At 52.2% G+C, this 19,146-nt stretch overlaps 1 protein-coding gene across 1 annotated transcript in view; it reads right to left on the minus strand.

Annotated features, from left to right (window-relative positions):
* XPO1 (exportin 1) overlaps positions 1-19,146 on the minus strand; it is a 293,144-nt gene that overhangs the window by 34,121 nt on the left and 239,877 nt on the right. The gene's annotated exons all lie outside the window — the stretch shown is intronic.

Genomic DNA, 19,146 nt, shown 5'->3' on the forward strand with positions numbered 1-19,146 from the left:
TAACCCTAGGTATCAGTTCGCAGAACGGGGAGGATGGGTGGGGCGGTAAGGAATCTAATACTAACTAATGTTTCTTATAGATATATCGTTACCGAAGGTAAGTAACTTGTTCATCTGAAAGAAACACGTTAGTATTAGATTCCTTACCTTAGAATAGATACCCCAGCAATACCAACCCCGGTGGTGGGTCTGCGAACAAATACAATCCTACACCAGAAAGTCCTGGAGGACAGAACGGCCAAAGAAGCCATCCCTCCGGACTTGACCGTCCAGGCAGTAGTGCCTTGCAAAGGTGTGCAGCGAGGCCCACGTAGCCGCCTGGCATATGTCCTGCAAGGGGACTCCCCGCCCCAGGGCAGTAGTAGCCGCCGTGGCCCGAGTGGAATGGGCCCTCAGCCCAACAGGAGGCTCCTTCCGAGCCAAAGAAAAGCACGCTTTGATGCACAGAACGACCCACCGAGAGATGGTCCGTTTATGTACCGCCCGTCCCTTCTTCGCACCCACTAGCCAACAAACAGTTGGTCATCCACCCGGAACTGGCGTGTGCGATCCATATAAAATGAACGCGCACGTTTTGGGTCCAGACGATGGAGGATGCGGAGGCGGGAAGAAGGAAGGGAGGGTGATGGACTGCCTGATGTGAAAAGCAGAGATAACTTTGGGCAGGAAAGAAGGTCTAGTTCTCAGAACCACCTTATCTGGATGAATGGACATGAAAGGAGGTTTGACAGAAAGAGCCTGGAGCTCACTCACCCTCCTGGCAGAGGTGATGGCAACCAGGAAAGCCGTCTTTAAAGTCAGAAGACTGAGAGGACAGGAATGAAGGGGCTCAAAGGGAGCACACATCAAGAATGTCAGAACCAGGTTCAAGTCCCACTGAGGCATCACAAACGGAACAAGTGGATACAGGTGTGTGATGCCCTTCAAGAATCTTGTTACAATGGGGGACTTGAACAAAGAAGGTTGATCAGGCAGCCTCAGAAAGGCCGAAAGGGCAGAAAGGTAGCCCTTGATAGTGCCCAGAGCAGAGCCCTGCTGGGCAAGAGAAAGGAGGAAGAGAAGAACCTCAGAAAGAGGGGCAGAAAGAGGATCCACAGCCTTTGCTGTGCACCATGCCACAAACTTGTTCCACCGACAGGCGTATACCGATTTCGTGGAGGAACGCCTGGCTGCCAGAATCACATCACAGACTTCAGGAGGCAAGTCAAATGGCCTCAACTGCCGCCGCTCAATCTCCACGCATGGAGGTGGAGGCTGGACAGGTTTGGGTGGAGGACCGTCCCCTGTTGCTGCGACAGAAGGTCCTCCTGAAGGGGCAGGCGGATCGGGGAACCGACTGACATGCTGAGTAGCTCGGGATACCAGTACCTTCGAGCCCAGTCCGGATCCACAAGAATGACTTGGGCCCGGTCGCGCCTGATCTTCTTCAGCACTCTGGGCAGAAGTGGTATAGGCGGAAAGGCGTATAACAGACCGCAACTCCACTCGCGCCGAAAGGCGTCGCCGTGCGAGTGCCGTCTTGGAAACTCCAACGCACAGAACTGATGACATTGCGCGTTCTCTTCTGTGGCGAATAGATCTAACCAAGGCTCTCCCCATCGCAGAAAGAGGCCTTGCGCCACGTCCGAGTTCAGACGCCATTTGTGATCCATCGAGCACCGACGGCTGAGTTTGTCCGCCCTGGCGTTCAGAGAACCTGCCAGGTGTTGAACCGTCAGAGTCACGCCCTGACGTTCCAGCCATAGCCAGAGGCGCAGAGCCTCCTGGCAGAGGGTCCACGACCCCACCCGCCCTGTTTGTTGCAGTACCACATGGCGGTGGTGTTGTCCGTGAACACCTGCACTACACTCCCGTTGACAAAGGGGAGGAATGCCTTCAGTGCTAGACGAATCGCCCTGAGCTCCAACAAGTTTATATGGAGCCGGGACTCCACCAGAGACCAGATGCCTCTGATCTCCGCCTCTCCCAGGTGGCCTCCCCAGCCCTGGAGGGACGCGTCCGTCACAACAACGTGCTCCGGTTGGGGAAGGGAGAGGATCTGCCTCTGACCCAATCGCGGTCCGTAAGCCACCACTGCAGTTGTCTTGCAGTGCCCTCCGAGATCAAGACATGGTCGGACAGATTGCCCTGATGCTGGGCCCACTGAAACTTCAGGTCCCACTGCAGAGCCCGCATCCGCCACCGGGTGTGATGCACCAGAAGGATGCAGGAAGCCATCAGCTCCAGCAGCCGCAGCGTCAACCTGACCGAAACCCGGGATAACGGCTGAAAGATGGGAATCAAAGCCTGTATATCCTGGACTCGGCGATCCGGAGGATAGACCCGAAACTGCGCCGAGTCGAGAACCGCTCCGATGAAAAGGAGCTTCTGAGAGGGACAGGTGTGATTTCGGCACGTTGATGGAGAACCCCAGCGCGTGCAGGAGGTCTGCCGTCATCTGAAGGTGGTGGACGACTGTCTGGGGCGAGCCCGCCTTCAACAACCAGTCGTCTAGATAGGGGAAGACTGAGACCCCCAATCTGCGTAGATGAGCTGCGACCACCGCCATCACCTTCGTGAACACCCGTGGGGCGCTGGTAAGGCCGAAAGGGAGCACGATGAACTGAAAATGCTCCAGGCCTACCGTGAACCGCAGGTAACGCCGGTGGGCCGGCAGGACGGGGATGTGAAAATACGCATCCTGCAAGTCCAACGCTACCATCCAGTCTTGCGGGCCGAGAGCAGCCAAGACCTGGGCTAAAGTCAACATCTTGAACTTCTCCTTCCGGAGGAAGCCGTTGACGTTCCTTAGATCCAAGATAGGACGTAGGCCCCCTTTGTCCTTCTTGGGTACCAGAAAGTAGTGGGAATAGCAACCACGTCCTACTTCTGCCCCAGGAACGCGCTCGAAGGCCCCCTTGGCCAAGAGGGCCGTAACTTCCTCCCTCAGAAGTGCCAAGTGGTCCCCCGACACACGGTGGTTCTGCGGTGGCATGGCTGGAGGAGTTGTCTCGAAGGGGAGGGAGTAGCCCCTTCGGACGAGCTGCAGCACCCACCTGTCCGATGTTATCGTGCGCCAGTGGGAGAGGAGATGGCGAACCCTGCCTCCCACCGATGTCACATGGGCCTGAAAGCTCGGACTAGGAGGATTTAGAGGCAGATGCTGCGGGGGGAGGTGTGGCCTGACCTCGCCGCTGTCCCCAACCGCCACCACGGCGGTTTCCACGGCCGCCACCGCGTTGATAAGTCTGTTGCGGTGCGTGGCTGGCAGCACGTGTAGGACCGCCCCTTCCTTGGCCACGAAAGGAGCAAAACAAACCCTTTTGCTGGCGCTGGGTCGAGAGACCTAAGGACTTGGCCGTGACCCTGGAGTCCTTGAAGCGCTCCAGTGCGTGGTCCGCTTTGTCGCCAAACAGGCGACTGCCATCAAACGGCATGTCCATTAAGGCATTCTGGACATCAGCCGAGAAGTTGGCGGATCTCAGCCAGGCGTGGCGACAAATCGCCACCGTCGTGGACATCGCTCTGCCCAGCGAGTCGGTCGTATCAAGACCACACCTGATGGAGTATCTTGCTGCGTCTCGGCCGTCAATCATAGCCTTGCCGAGCTTAGCCCGTACCTCCGGCGGGTATTCAGGCAGCAGGTCCGCGACCTTATCCTACAGAGAGTGGGTGTAGCGGCCCAAGAGGCACGCGGTGTTGCAAGACCGCAGTCCCAGACTCAGGGACGAGAAGACCTTTTTGCCATACTGGTCGTACCTCTGATTCCCTGTCGGGTGGGGCCGACGGGAATGCGGTCTGGGAGGTGGAGGCCTGGATCACCAGACTCTCAGGGGTGGGGTGGGTGGAGAGAAAATTGGGGTCGTCCGAACACGGACGGTGGAGTCTGGCCACGTTCCTATCAACAGGCGAACCTGAAGCGGGCCTGGACCACGTGCCCAAAAGATCGTCTCTTAAGGCCTCGTTGAACGGCAGCAGTGGCTCCTGTGGGCATGACTGCGGTTTGAGTACCTCAGTGAGGATGTTAGTCCTCACGGCCGCGACGGGGAGCACAAGGTTTAAGGCCTTGGCAGGCCTCATCAACACCACTGAGTAGGCAGGCCCCTCCTCCGTAGCCACGGTAGGAGGCGAGACAAACCAAGGGTTGGGGGAGTCATCCAGACCACTGGCGTCACCTGTCCAGTCCATGTCGTACTGACACTCGCGTGTCAGAGGGTCCTCAGACCCCTCCCACCCCTCTCCGTATTTTTCATCCTCACCATACTCCGAGTCAACAATGTAGACCGGCTCCTCGGGGTTCACAGGCCCCATCGGCGTCGAGCGTCGCCGGCCCGACTCCGCGTCCGGATTCGGAGAGGGAATGGGGACGGCGCCAGGGGTTGCCCCGATGGAATCGGCGCCGGAGAGGCCGGTTGACCAGCCGGCGTCGACCCCGAGGGCCCCTGCGGTGCCGGGACTGGAGCCGTCGGCGGCGCTGGGGCCGAAGCACCCGACGGCGTCGAGGCAGGGTCACCCAAGCCGCTAGGGCCCCCGGACGGGTTCACAGGGCCCGAAGGCGCCGCGGAACCCGCCGGAGGAGAAAGAGCCCTCATGGCCACGAGGAAAGCCTCAATCTCCTCAGGGGACGCGCCTTGCCGAGGGACCGAAGGGTATGGAGCAGGCCGTGTCGGCGACTCACGCGGAGCCGCGGGCCACCCGAACCCCCGGCCGTATCGCGCGAGCGTCGGGGGTACGATGACGACGCCCCGACTTTTTGTGCTTCCTACCTGAGGAACCAGATTAATGGTGACTACTCCCGGAGCGCCCGTGAAGGCTCCGCGACGGCTCCCTCGATCGCTCCCTTGACCTCCGGCCGGACCGGGACCGATCTCGACGCGGGGCCGACACCCTGAGCTCGAGCAGCTTGCGGGACCGCTCCCGCCTAGCTTTATTCGTCAAGGCCCGGCAATCGACGCAGGCGTCCATGTCGTGGTCGGGGCCCACGCACCGGAGGCAGAGTCGGTGATGATCCGTGACCGAGATCGTCCGGTCACAGTCGTCACAGTTCTTAAAACCGGGCATCCTACCGGCACCGTAGAAGGTTCAAGAGATCAAAAAAGATTTTAAAAAACTTGGTCAAAAGACCGGAGTACTGCTCTTCGGATCTGCGCTAACTGGCGCGGAAAAAAGAAGAACTGACGTCAGCGCGTGGAGGCGGCGTCTATATACTCCAGCGACGTCATCACGACGCTCGACGCCAACGACGGACGCGGAGCCGCACGGGACGCCTGCAGACGACGCCTACCTACGCGCAAGGGTACTGCTACGCAAAAGTTTCCGGATCCAGACTGACGCCTGGGGATATTTTACGGTATGGAATCTAATACTAACGTGTTTCTTTCAGATGGTGGAACCGTTGGAGTCGCCGGCTCATCAGGCACAGGAACCTCTTCTACTGGAGCTGGAGAATTTTCCGAAGTCTGTGAAGGAACCGGCGTCGGAGATCGAGGTGGAGAGGCTGCTTGAGAAGCTGGATTCAAGGGAGAAGGAGACACGAAGTCCTTACGGCGTCGACGAGATGGAGGTCTACTTCGGCGCCGCTTCTTTGACAGAATGGCGTTTTGACGAATGCCTCTTGGCTCTCGAGGCATGCCCCCACGTAGACTTTGAGCCCGACCTCAACCTCAACCTGGAACGAGACCTTCGGCCTTCTTCTACCTCTTTTCTCCTTCCTCATCCTCACCATGAAGAGCTTTGCTTCTCTCTCCTTTAGTGCCTTAGGATTCATTTTCCTGCATCAGGCACATCCCTCGACGTCGTGATCCGACGACAGGCACCAAACAATCCTCGTGCAGATCTGTAATGGACATTTTGAGTCCACCGCGTGGGCTTGAATTTGCCAAGGCTTTGTTGCCCAATCCTGGGTCCAGCGACGCAGACAGCTTCATCCATCGTGGGACAGCTCGCTCCTCCATCCTGGTCGCCGACAACGCCTCCTGGTCCGCGAGATCTGCAGAGCACAGCGTCACCCACTCACCTAGTCGAGGTGACTACCATCCGGTGCCCTCCTGGTGCCACCTGACTACTGGCTAGTAGTCTCGAACTTGGTCCCCTCTGCTTTCAGGTGTCATCTTCCTTCGATCCAGGCTTGGATCCATCGAACTTTCTTCACTGGTCGCCTGCCAGCAACTTCTTTCTTCCAGGCTCCTGGTCCGTCTACGAGGATTCCCGACGTCTTTTGAGACCTATGCAGCTGCAGCCCCTGGGCTAGGTAACTTCGGCATTTCGGTGCCCCAGCATAGCCTCACTATCCAAGGGTCAGAATCCACTTTCGTTTTCCTCCTACCAGGTCGGGTTCGCCCGAGAACACTAACTTTGCAATTACTAGCTACCATAGACTTTGTCCCGCATCACGCGTGAGAGTGCACACTCTGCACCCGAGTCCCCTGAGTCTCCTAGAAGTAATCTGAAGATTCTATAGTCAAGATCTAGCGATTCCAAAGCCTATTAGTACTGTACTTACCTGCTAGTAATTTCGCATTCCACTTTCAGAGTATATGGTTTTCCGTGCCCCTCGGGCATTTGTATATACTGTGCTAACTTAAGTATTTTTGTAAGAGTTTTGGTTTGTGCTTAGTACCCTGTCCTCATAAAGAGTACAGGGCTGTTGTGAATCTTAATAAATAACTTGTTTATTTTCATAACACTTGTGTGGTGTCCTTTCACTTGGTGTTCAAGGGGTATATGTGTGGTAAACAGCTGGCTTAACACGCCCTCTCGAGTCTTTAGCCTTAGACTGCTCGTATCCACGCTACTAGGATAGCTGGTCTATAAGGTTGACTTACAACCAATCATCAATAAGGGTTGCTGGACGGATACATAGTGTTCACTAGAATAGTGAGCACTGCATATCAGGCCACCTTCTCACAGACCCGACACACAAAGCTGTACACAGGTACACTGAGCCAGACCATATAATACACCCCATTACCTCAGAGGGTCAACATTTTTTTCAGTGCTCCAAGCCAGAAACCGGTCCCAATATAGGGCACATACAGTATTTGTTGATCTACATCTGGCTGCCAAGAAGCCGTCGCAGATTTCAGGAGGAAAGATGACTCGATTGCCTATCAGTCGCCATGCATGAAAGTGGAGTGTGCGCAGTTTTGGGTGTAGGACCCTACTCTGTTGCTGCAACAGGAGATCCTTCTAAAGGGGTAGCTTGATCAGAGGTCCGATGCTCAGGCACTCGGGATACCATATTCTCCATGCCCAATCCAGAGCCACTAGAATGACTTATCCTGTCAGTCCTGATGATCTTCTGAACTCTGCGCATTAGTGGCATTAGTGGAAAGGATTACAGAAGTCCAGAGTTTCACTTGGAAACTGCAAAGCACCAAAGTGCTGCCACTGAACATTCTTAGCAGTGGCAAACAGGTTATCCCCATTCGTAAGAGACTACGTCTCACTTCCGGATGGAGACCAGATTCGTGATCCATAAGGCTTTGAAGGCAGATTGCCGCCCTGATATTCAAGAGAGCCCTCAAACCATCCTGACGTTCCAGCGATGTCCAGAGGCACAGAGTTCACGACCGAACTCCGGCCTGTTTGTTGCAGTACGACATGGTGGTAGTGTTGTCCGTTAACACATGAACCAGCCTTCCTTTGATGGGTGGGAGGAAGGCTTTCAATGCCAAGAGAATCTCTCACAACTCCAACAAGTTGATGTGGAGTGGAGACTCTGCTGGAGACCAGGGACCTCTGAACTCTCTCAGATGATCGCCCCAAACCAGGAGTGATATCCATCACCACTGTTAGCACACTGGGTAGGGAGGGGAGAGAGGTCTGCTGCTGACTTAATTGCAGTTTGTCAACCATCACTGCAGATCTTAGGCATTTCCCTTCATCTAGACCAGGTCAGAGAGATTCCCATGGTGCTATGACAGCTGAGACTTAAGGTCCCACTCCAGAGCCCACATATGCCAGTGGGTGTGCTTTACCAGCAGTGTACAGGAGGGGTTGCAGTCCAGCAGCTTCGGAGTTAGTCCCACCGAAATCCAGGATACCGGCAGAAAAATAGCCTGAGTATCCTGGACTTGACACACTGGAGGATAGGTGTGTAACTGCACCATGTCTAGAATAGCTCAGATGAAAGGAAGCATCTGAGAAGGAGTCATGTTTGACTTCAAAATCTTTATAGTGAACCTCAGCAAATGCAGGCGGTCAACTGTAGTCTGGAAGTGGGCAATGGCTGCCAGGGGCAAACCCACCTGCAACAGCCAATCATCTAACAGGGGAAGATTGGAACCCCAGTTATCCGCAGATGAGCAGCAACCATTGCCATCCCTTTTGTGAACCAACATGGGGCAAAGTTAAGGTGTGAGAAAGTGCCCTCTTTCTGCATGGTTGCACCCAATTTTTGCTGAAATGCTAGAGTGTGCCCTGGGCTCCTGCTAATCAGGTACTCAGGGCCTATGTTCTTTCCCTAAAACTGCTTTGAATCCGAAACCCAATTGGCATCTCTGGCCACAGGTCAGCCCCTAGCGCATGGTACCACAGGTACCCAGGGCACTGACCAGAGAAGGCCTCTAAAGGCTGCAGCATTTATTGTGCCACCCTTAGAGGTCCTGTACCCTTACACACAGGCTGCGTGTCTTGGTGCAGAACAAAGTTAAGAGTCAATATGGCACACATACGTGTGCCATGCCTACAACCCACTGCCCTGGCATAGATCAGTCACCCCTCTAGCTGGGTGCACTATACCAGTGGTGAGGGTACAGGTGCATGAGCCCTGTACCGCTACAGTGTCCAAGTCTATTCTAAGACATTGTAAACGCAGTTTATGACATTACGCGTATATGGAGCTGGGAGTAGGTCATTACGAACTCCACAGCACCATAATAGCTATACTGAAAACTGAGAAGTTTGGTATCAAACTTCACAGCACATTAAACCCACACTGATGCCAGTGTGGGATTTAATAAAACATGCTCACAGAGGGAATCCTAGAGAAGTCCCCTGAAAACTAATCTACCACTATTGTCCCAGCTGAGAGGCTGCTTTCAGCTGCCACCACCAGACATGTTTCGAGACCCCTGGGTCGAGAGCCTGCTGCTCTCTGGGGCCTGAAACAATGCACATCCTGGGACGAGGTGCCAAGCCTCCTCCCCCAGGATGGGCAGTGTTCATGAAGAGGAAGCTTCAAAGGCTTGCCACCTTTGTGAGCTTCCCCAGGCCACCTGCTGCTCTCAGCAACTGGTCCCCACTGGTTCTGACCCCCACTTTGGACGGGAAAAACAAGTGAGGAAGAGAGGCGTGCCCACCTCTGACAACTTAACCCCTTAGGTGCGGGAGGCGAAGCACAACTCTCAGTACACGCCACCTTGAAGATGAAGGGGTGGGGTGTTCGACTCAGCCAACCAGGGACATGCCTCCCTCCCAATGGAGGGTGTGTACCCATCTCAGACAAGGGACCCATTGGTCCCTGCCTTTTTACCTACCTGTAACACCCCATAATCTAGTATTTAGGGAACCCCTGAACCTTGCTTCCTCAGACAAGAACTTGCAACAAGAAAATAAGGAACTAACAGCCGTGCCTAAGCTAACAAGAGGAAGACGCCTGTTGACTTGGCCCCAGGCCTACTGGCCTGTCTCCACCTCGAACCTGCTCCTGCGAAATCCCGGTGTCCTGCAGCCAGCAACCCCGAAAACTCCAGAGGACCTGCCTGCCTTCAAGCACAAATGCTGCCTCCCGTGAACTGGCTGCAGCTGGATACCGTGGGTCCGCCCCAATCTGCACCCGCCGACCACGGCCCGAGCGTACTAACACCACAAGGAGGTTCCCCCGGGGACCCCTGACCTGCCTAAATCCTCCAGCTGACACCTGCAGCCTAAATCCTGAAGGCCCGACTAACCGCGACCAGGAGCTGGTAGGAAGATCTGACACCAATAGACATCCTAGCACCCAACGCCCTACGACCTTGTGCGCCCAAACAGACGGTGACTAACCAACCCCTAACTTACCTCTCGAAGTGGTGGTTGAACCCAAAAGACCTTTGTCCCCGAGCCTGCAGCACCTTTGCAAACCGGAGGTTCCCCATTGAAACCAGACGTCGATACAGCACCCTGCACTCCTAGGGTGGACCCTTTGGTGCTACTTTGTTTCCCCCATATACCCTGAAATGAAGTCCAGGAGCTTTGCTCCCACAACCCAGTGGCCTGCTTGCCAGCAGCCACCAACCGGAGGCCCCCTACCCCCCCCCCCATTGGATAACATTGGGACTCCGCACACTGCACCCGGCCGCCCTAGTGCCACTGATGGTCTAACGAGAGAGCATCCTTGACCCTGGGGGAACCCTTGTTCTAACCCCGGAAGCTCAACTCCGAAGACTGATTACTTACCTGGTAACCATTAACTTTATTTCTCTCCATAGGAACCTATTGACTGTTTTTCTCTGAAAAATGTTTTAAGTGTGGACTTGATTTGTATGGAAAGCTGAAAAATAATTATGCAAAACTGATTTTACTTACCCCTTTCTCTAGGAAACGTCCCAGTGTGATATCTAGGCATATCACACTGAGTAAAAACAGTAATCTAAATAGTAATCTCAAAAGTAATGTAAAAGTAACTTACCTGTAATTTTCATTGCTAAGTCGATACAAAGTATATGTACAGCATTTCACAGTATTGCATTACCAGTCATTCAAACTGTAACCATTTCAAAGAACATTTACAATTGCATTTCAAACTGCATATTTACTGCAAAGTAATTATCAACTTACCTGTGCCAGGCTTGCTTGGTTATATAAAATAACAAAGAATATTACTGTAAAAATATTACTATAAAAAATGAATTGGTCTGAAGTTCAGTCTTTCAGTGTGTGAATTTATTTGCTGACTGTGTACAACAAAAGCTTAACACTGTCCTCTGATACTGCCTTACTGCTCGACCACACTACCACAAATAGAGAGTGAAGTGCTAGGTAACTTTACCTCTGCCTAGCTTTGGGGTTCCACTGGACTCCATGCACACTATACCTCACTTTGGTATTGTATATACAGAGCCAGATTCCTACATAAGGCAAAAGGGAAACACAGCTAACTAGAAATGCTTGTGGACCACCGTAAAATGCAAGTAACATCTATGGGCCTGCAGGACGGGGATGTGGAAATATTAATCCTGCAAGTCCAGCGCTACCATCCAGGGTCCCATCTTGAATTTCTCCTTTTTCAGGTAGTGGTTGAGAGGCCGTATAGGGTAGAAGCCTCTATCCTCCTTCAGCACCATGAAGTAGCGGGAATAGCCATCATGACCTACTACTGATTTCAGCACCCTCTCAATGGCTCCTTCGGCCAAAAGAGCCTGTACTTTCTGATGAATTAGTGGCAGGAGTATAGGTGAACGGAAGAGAGCAAACCACCAAACAATTTGGAGCACCAGCTTGTTTGAAGTGATTACTAGCCAGCAGGTAAGGCGGACCCTGACCCTGCTACTAACCAGGTGCCCGTGATGTTAAGGGCACATTTAAGAGGTTTTTGAGGCTGCAGCTGCTGGGGGTTGTAGGAAACTGGCTCTATATATACTGCACCAAAGTGAGGTACAGTGTGTATAGAGTCCAAGGGTCTCCAAAGGTTTGGAAGAGGTTAAAGTTAGATAGAACCTTACTCTCTAAAGTGGTAGCTTGGTCAAGCAGTAAGGTAGCATCAGAGGACAGTGTAAAGCCTTTGATGAACACTCTGTCTGCACATGGTCTCACACACAAGAACTTCACTCTAGTCCAATCGTTTGTATAAAACATACTGTTTTATTTATAGAACCAAGCAAGTCTGGTGCAGGTAAGCAGTAAAGTACTTGTATGAGCACAGTTCAAAATAGCAACTTGTGCTGGCTTTGGTTAGTTTTAAGAACGCAGTTTGCAACACATTGCAGGTATAGTACATTCAATTGAATGGGCTTTTTAAGTAAAATGCAGTTAATTACTTTTCAGATTACTTTTGCCAACGCAGGACTGGATCCTAGATTCAGCCCTTGGACAGTTCCTGAAAACATGTGCGTAATTGCGTTTTGGTTAAAGGTACTATTTTTAAGGAATATTATTGCATTTCAAAAGTTGACACTTAGAAACTTTTTCACATAGAATCACCCTTGTTATCCTATGGGAGAAAAAGAGACATTGTTCTCCTATGAGGAAAAATTAATTATCTGTTTCAAGGTAAGTAATCAGTCTTTTTAGTTAGGATTCTGGGCTTAGACTCAGGGGTCTCCCAGGGTCAGTGATGTACTGTTGTTGCACCCTCAGCGGCACTCGGGCTGCCAGGTGCAGAGTGTTGAGGCCCAATGTTATCCTCTGGGGGATAGGGGGACTCTGCTTAGTGCAGGCTGGCAAGCAGGCCACAGTTGTGGGAGCAAAGCTCTTAGGGTTAAGCTCAGGGCAAGTTGGGGACCTAGTTATCACCAAAGGGGCACCCTCAGCGGCGCTAGGGCAGCTGAGTACAGGGTGCTGTTTTGAGGTCAAGTGCCCTGTTGATTTCAATGGAGATTCTCCGGAACAAAAACACTGCAGGCTCGGGGACGAGGATCTTCCAGGAGTGACCACCACTTCGACGGGTAAGTTGGGATGTAGAGGGATGGTTAGGCACCACTGGGTTGGGCATACAAGGCCGTGGGGCGTCAGGTGTAGGGGTGCCTTTGGACGTCGGATTTTCTTACCTGCTCTGATCGCGGTGGGGTGTCCTCTGGATTGAGGCTGCTGGCGTAGTCTGGAGGCAGGTCAGGGGTCGTCTGATGTCAGGTCAGGATTGGCGGGGGGGACCACCTCGTGGTTTGTGTTCACTCAAACACGGGCCGGGTTCGGCAGATGCAGTGTGTGCTGGATTTGCGCTTCCTGGCTGGCACCAGAAGCTGCAGTTTAAATACGTCCGGTGTTCACAGGAGAAACAGCTTGGAAAGTGAATGCAGGCAGGTCCTCTGGGGTTTTTTAGGTTGCTGGCCGCTGGTCACAAGGTTGTGCTTCACCTTGCCTCCCCCACCTTAGGGGTGGAGTTGGCAGAGGTGGGCACACCTCTCTTCCTCACTTTGTTTTTCCCGGCGGGTCTTCTGCCCAAAGTGGGGGTAGAACCAGTGGAGACCAATTGCTGAGTACAGTAAGTGGTCTGGAGAGACTCACAAAGGCGGGTATGCCTTTGAAGCTTCTCATTCGTGAACCCTGCCCATTGTGAAGGATAAAGCTTGGCACCTCGTCCCAGGATGTGCATTGTTTCAGAACCCTGAGAGCGGCAAGCTCTCGACCCAGGGGTCCAGAAACATGTCTGGGGTGGCAGCCTTGGCAACCAGTCAGGTTACTGAGAGTTGGTCCAGTTTCAGGGGGCATCTCAAAAATGCCCTCCGTCGTGCATTTTACATTAAATCCCACATTGGCATCAGTGTGGGTTTAATGTGCTGAGAAGTTTGATACCAAACTTCTTAGTCTTCAGTGCACCCATTATGGTGTTTTGGAGTTCGTGATGACAAACTCCCAGCACCATTTACTCTTAATAGCAATACTGCACTTACAGTGCCCAAGAATGGACCTAGGTACTGTAGGGGTACAGGGCTCATGCACCTGTACCCTCACCACTGGCATAGGGCACCCAGCTAGAGGGGTGACTGATGGATGCCAGGGCAGTGGTCTGTGGGCATGGCACACAGGGATGTGTGCCATGTCGACTCTTCACTTGGTTCTGCACCAAGACAAGCAGCCTGCAAAGGCAGTATGTGTGTGTGTCAGGGTACACGGCCTTCAAGGTTGGCACATTAAGTGCTGCAGCCCTTAGGGGCCTTCTCTGGTCACAGTGCCCTGGGTACCTGTGGTACCATTTACCAGGGGCTTACCTGTGGCCAGAGATGCATATTGGGTTCAGGCTTTAATGCAGTTTTAGGAAAGGAACACAGGCCCTGGGTGTGAGAAGTTGGCCTGATATATAATGTTCACTATTCTAGTGAGCCCTTTGTATCAGTCCAAACAACCCTTATGGTGATTGGTTGTAAGTCAACCTTATAGACCAGCTATCCTAGTAGCATGGATACGAGCAGTCTTCGGGCTAAACTCTAGAGGGCGTGTTAAGCCAGCTGTTATACCATCACATATACCCCTTGAACACCAAGTGAAAGGACACCACACAAGTGTTATGAAAATAAACAGTATTTATTTAAATCACAACAGCCCTGTACTCTTTATGAGGACAGGGTACTAAGCACACAACAAAACTCTTACGAAAATACTTTGAATTGCACAATTTACACAAATGACCGAGGGGCACGGAAAACCATATACTATGAAAGTGGAATGCGAAATTACTAGCAGGTAAGTACTGTACTAATAGGCTTTGGAATCGCTAGGACTACGTTACTGAACCTTCAGATTACTAGTAGGAGGCCTAGGGGACTCGGGTGCAGAGTTTGCACTCTCACGCGGGATGCGGGACAAAGTCTATGGAGGCTAGTAAAAGCAAAGTTAGTGTTCTCGGGCGAACCCGACTAGGTAGGTCAAAAACGAAAGTGGATCTGGACCCTTGGATAGTGAGGCTATGCTGGGGCACCGAAATGCCGAAGTTACCTAGCCCAGGGGCTGCAGCTGCATAGGTCTGAAATGACGTCGGGAATCCTCGTTGACAAACCAGGAGCCTGAAGAAAGAGTTGCTGGCAGGCGACCAGTGAAGATTGTTCGAAGTGATCCAAGCCTGGATCGAAGATGGATGACACCTGAAAGCAGAGGGGACCAAGTTCTTAATCACTAGCCAGTGATTGTGTGGGCACCAGGATGGCACCGGATGGTAGTCACCTCGACCAGGTGAGTGGGCAACGCTGGGCTCTGCAGTCTCACGGACCAGGAGGCGTTGTCGGCGACCAGGATGGAGGTGCGAGCTGTCCCACGATGGTTGATGCTGTCGACGTCACTGGACCCAGGATTGGGGCAACAAGTCTTGGCAAATTCAAGCCCACGCGGTGGACCTAAAATGGCGTCTGGAATGGACCAGGAGGGTCCGGGGTGCTCCTCTTTTGGAAGAGAGCAAGGGCCAGTCTGGAGCAACCAGACCAGCAGTGTTGTCGTCGTCGGGAAGGCCACAAGCCAAAGGGCTCCACGCAGATCTCGTGGATGCTGGGAGGCTGGACTTCGGTGCTGGAGCTGCTCAGGGTCGGGGCTTCTCGGACCCCAAAGCACTCACCAGAGGATCCCTCGGCGGTCGTGCTGGATAGAAGTCGTGCAGTTCTGATGATGGCCGGTCCCTCGAGGTCTCGTCGCACCTACGGTTCTCAGCTTAGCTGTAGAGGTAGGTAGAGGTCAGAGGTGCCAGGGAGGCCGGGTCTCGTCGAGCTGGTCAGTCGGATTCCGGAGGAAGGACGCGCAGCAAACCGCAGAGTTCTTGGATGGTGCCTGCGGATGCAGGGTGACTACTCCTTAGTCACAAGGGAGAAATCTTGAGAAGAGTCGAGAGTTCCTTTCGTGGAAAGTAGTTTCTTGATTCAAAGATGATCTGATTTGGAAGGGTCCCCGCTCCTGCCTTTATCCTAAAGAAAGGGGTGGGTACGCGACTAGGTCCTGCCCTAGGGGTGGGACCAGGAAGGGGGGTGGTTACACCCCTCTCCCATGCCGGACTTTCCCCAGGCCAGGGGCTGGTGTGCCCCTGGAACTGGTTCTAGCCGGCAGATGCGTAGTGAGCACCGGGGTGCCACTTGCAGTCACCTTCCTGTAATGCCCTGCCTACCCAGGATACACAAAACCCTGTCTGGGATGGTGCTAGCACTGCCCCTGACAGGAAACCCTTTGTCCAAGCTCCCCTCGCTGGAAGGACTCCCAGCTGCAGGGGGTCAGACTCGTGTCTGTGGTGGCAGCATCCATTTTGTGATGCTGAGGCTTGAGTTAACTTTAACCGGGGTTCACAGTTACATACATGTCGTGTCCCTCTAGAAGGGTGGAATGCTAGCCCCGTCACCAGAATTGGCGAGGGGTTAGTATTCCAATTCGTAGGACACCTTACTCGACCTGTTTTGATAAAGCGATACCAGAGATAGCATTTAACCGCGAGGATTATAATGCACTTAAGAGTATATGGTATGCGTTATCATGGAACAGCTATTAGGACTTGGTTCCGCAAGCTGCAAACGGGCTCAGCTCATGCCAGAGCACCATCTCACACGATTCCAAGCACTCTGCCTTCAGGATTGTCAAGGCCTGCCATAGGAGTGACTGATATATACTATATCTACAGCAAAGGGTGATTACACCACCTTGCCCCAGCTGTCGTGCAGCCAGTTGTGTCAGATTTAGATGGCCATCCAGGGGTGGCATAATACATGCTTCAGCCCCTGGTAGGCCCTGGGTACACCTCTGCCCTGAGTTACAGGGTCTGATAAGGTGGCCCAGTACCAATTGGAAATGTACCTAAGGTACATGGAATCCATTTTAGAGAGAGAGCAGTAGCCTGGGGTCCTGATTGGCAGGGTCCTAGGCCAACGAAGTCGGAAAACCAGAAAAACACCAGGCAAAAAGTTGGGGGCAACCATAGTCAGGTATCCACCTTCCTACACTGGGTACCTGATTGGCAGGAGAACAGGGCACACTCAAAGCACATCAGCAATTCAGCAAAAGGTGGGGGCATACCATGCAAGAAAGAGGGCACTTTCTCACAGGGGTGGCTTCAGACTAGGCATATCTCTGGGTTTTGGGCACACAAGTCTTGTGGGAGCTGTGTATGTGACCACAAAATGACTGGAGAGTCTGCTGGGCAGAAAAGGACGCGGCTAGTAGCCCCTATTTTAGCCACAGTAGGAGTGCAATGAATAGTGTACTGGCAGTAATCCTACTCTCTTTAAAGTGCTGAAACTCAGAGTTGGCCTTGTTGCTGAACAGCTGGATGTTGAAGGGCATGTCCATAAGGGATGCCTGTACATCTTCCAAGAATATGGTCAGAGCACCAGCGATTAACCAATGTTTGCGCGCAGCTTGCGTGTCGTGTTAGGAACTTTGCTGCATCTCTGCCATCAGCAATAGTCTGGGTCAGAATTGCTCTGACCTCCTAAGAGACCATGGGCAGGTCTTTCACAACAAGTCTAGCACTGTGTGGCTATTGCAGCTCAATAAACTGTGAATATGGCCTGGGATCGCTAGATCTCCAGGACTCCGGTGCGCACTACTGTTGAATTATAATCAATGAAAACAATAATCCATATTGATCTTTGTTTTTTTCATCAAACAAGTTTAGTCAATAAAGATTCATTCATGTCATTTATAACATTGCAATCAAATCAATTGTATCCTGAACATCACTAATTCATATACAATTTTAAAATTGTATATGAATTAGTGATGTTCAGGATACAATTGATTTGATTGCAATGTTATAAATGACATGAATGAATCTTTATTGACTAAACTTGTTTGATGAAAAAAACAAAGATGAATATGGATTATTGTTTTCATTGATTATAATTCAACAGTAGTGCGCACCGGAGTCCTGGAGATCTAGCGATCCCAGGCCATATTCACAGTTTATTGAGTTCAGCAGGCACTAATCTGGTGCTGCACACATACCGAGCAAATTTGAAACAGATTTGTAAAAACTGAGTGCATTACCCTCACCTACATACATATTGCAGCTCAATAGGCATATAATGTTCACGACCGCAGTACAAGGCTGGTGGAGGAAAAAATCCTCTTCCCAAAGGTATCCTGTATCTTGGTTTTCCGGTCCGGTGGAGTGGTAGGGAACGTTCCTACAAGAGGAACTTTAAGTTGAAGCCTGCACCACAAGGCTTTCAGGGGTAGGATACTGGGAGAGGAAAGCTTGATTCTCGTGAGCGTGGCGGTGGGAATCGGTCTGTGCACAGGTGCACCTATGCCAGGCCCTGAGCAGGACATTGGTAAAGGCTTCAATAGAGGGGGGAAGGTTTTTTTTGTGAAACACCCCGGGCTGAAGCACCTGTCATATGACCTCCGCAACATCATCGAAAATGAGGCCCCTTGCCCTGTAGCCACACTAGGAGACACCAAGACAGTTTCTGGTTAAGTGTCCAGACATTAGCTAGGTCATCACGAGAGTTTTCTTCGGCTAGTTCAAGGGGGTCAGCATAGCCAAAGGGATCCTCAATTCTGCCCCAGACACATTTCTCACAAGTAAGGCACCGTCTCCAACCCTGAAGGTCTAGCGCCGGTTGGTGCCAGAGTTGATGCCCGACAATGCCGATCTAGCTCTCTATCAGAGTTGGGAATTATAAAGATTTCTGCGGTGCTAAACCACAGTGAAGGTAGTGGATTCGCAAACTGAGCAGGCCTGGATCCGGAGAGCCCAACTGGCATGCAGGGACCTAGTCAGGGAACCTTCCAAAACTGTGGGGCTCAAAGGCCCTCCAGGGGAGTCTTGACGCCCTAATAGGAGGTGCACAGTCTAATAAAACTGAGTTGGGTGTGGATCGCTCCAGGGCGGCGTGGAGCAGACCTAGGCGTAGGCTCCACAGGGGAGGTGCGCAAGCTGTCTTTCAGAGACTGGTGGCATCATTTCCACGCCTTGTCTCATTACTTGGACAGCCAAGTTGAAGAGCACTTTGACTTCTGGAACACGTTTTTGTGGGGCTTACCAGAGAAAGATTTGGATCACGACAATGACCTATTGGAGAGACAGAGTGGGCCCTGGACCTTCCATGCAACTGGGACCTGGAGTCACTTGGTGCGGAGCATCCAGGAGCTTCAAGGTACTTTCCCGGATCTCTTTGGGGTTCATGGTAGAACAGTCTGAGCAGGTACTGGAGTTGAGGTCCTCCGGCTCCAGGTACCACAAGCAAACCAGGTAGGACAGTCACTCACATCTGCTTGTGACGCGCCCCATAGGATTTAAAATCCACAGGTTTCTTAGGGAGCGTCCTTAGGCACACAGAGTAAAAGCGCTTTTATTTTTTAAATTTTTAAAAAGGCAGTGAAAACAAGTAAAAAAAACATGATGTTTTTAGATCCACGCGGTTGGTGTGGAAAAGGAAGGAACTGATCTCAACACACTGGGGTGGGACCTATATAGCCACTGAACACATCCTGGGAGGATGCCACTGACCCGATTGGTGACACTTACATGCACACAGGGGTACTGGTAAGATTTTCTGGATCCAATCTGACACTATGGGAATATTCGAATCAAGGAATCTGCTGAGAGAATTCTAT

This window comes from Lissotriton vulgaris, chromosome 6 (genome assembly GCF_964263255.1).
Source record: "Lissotriton vulgaris chromosome 6, aLisVul1.2, whole genome shotgun sequence".
Classification (NCBI taxonomy): domain Eukaryota; kingdom Metazoa; phylum Chordata; class Amphibia; order Caudata; family Salamandridae; genus Lissotriton; species Lissotriton vulgaris.